At 74.2% G+C, this 775-nt stretch overlaps 1 protein-coding gene across 1 annotated transcript in view; it reads right to left on the bottom strand.

Annotated features, from left to right (window-relative positions):
* LOC117873727 overlaps positions 1-185 on the bottom strand; it is a 6,584-nt gene extending 6,399 nt beyond the window's left edge. The window contains exon 1 of the mRNA XM_034763423.1: positions 128-185. The gene's annotated coding sequence lies outside the window, so the exon portion shown is untranslated. The remainder of the gene's footprint in view (positions 1-127) is intronic.
* Between the last annotated feature and the right edge of the window lie 590 nt (positions 186-775).

Below are 775 nucleotides of genomic sequence, written 5' to 3'. Positions count from 1 at the left end.
CTGCTCCCTACACCCCTACTGCTCCCTGCCCCCCCACTGCTCACCCCCCCCGCACGCGCCCCTCACTGTTCCCCCGCACGCGCCCCCTCCCCATCGCTTAGCCCTGGTGCCCGCGGGCGCTACTCACCCTGGCGGTGCCGTGTCCCAACGCGCTCTGCCCGGCCCGGCTCCACCCGGTGCCCCCGCCTCCCTCCGGCTAGTCCGGGCTGCGCTCCCGGCCCCGCCCCCGGCCCCGGCCCCGGCCCCGCCCCCGCGGCACAGGCCCCACCCCCTCGGGGACCGTCTACAAATTACCAGCCGGCTGGAGGGGTAATAAAGGGGGGGCATAAAGTGCCAGGGAACTACCCCCGCGAGCAGATCCGCGCCGCGGGGTAACTCCCCCCCTGCACTGGGGCAGACCTAGCCCAGCCGAGCAGAAGGGGCGGGGCAGGGAGTCGGTGCGCCCGGCGGCGGGATCGGGGCCGGCCGGCTGCTGTCGGGGGGCGGGGGCAGGTCGGTGCAGTGCTGGTGACACGGGCCGCAGCCCCAGCCCAGGGAAGTCCCCGCCCAGGCGGAGCAGAAAGTCTGGGAGCAGGGGCCTGGGGCACCCGGCAGACTCCGGGCTGCGGCTGGCGGCACAGGCGCGTGGGGCTCTGGGATGGGGACGCCAGAGCCTGGACCAGCCGCTGCCCCCGCAGACAGGGACAGAAACCCTCAGCGGAGACCAGGGCCGGTGCTACCATTAAGGCAAGCTAGGCGGTTGCCTAGGGCGCCAAGGGTCAGGGGCACCAAAAAG

This window comes from Trachemys scripta, chromosome 1 (genome assembly GCF_013100865.1).
Source record: "Trachemys scripta elegans isolate TJP31775 chromosome 1, CAS_Tse_1.0, whole genome shotgun sequence".
NCBI classification, from domain to species: Eukaryota; Metazoa; Chordata; order Testudines; family Emydidae; genus Trachemys; species Trachemys scripta.
The sequence above is the reverse complement of the archived record's forward strand: the minus strand, read 5'-3'. Positions and strand labels throughout refer to the sequence as shown.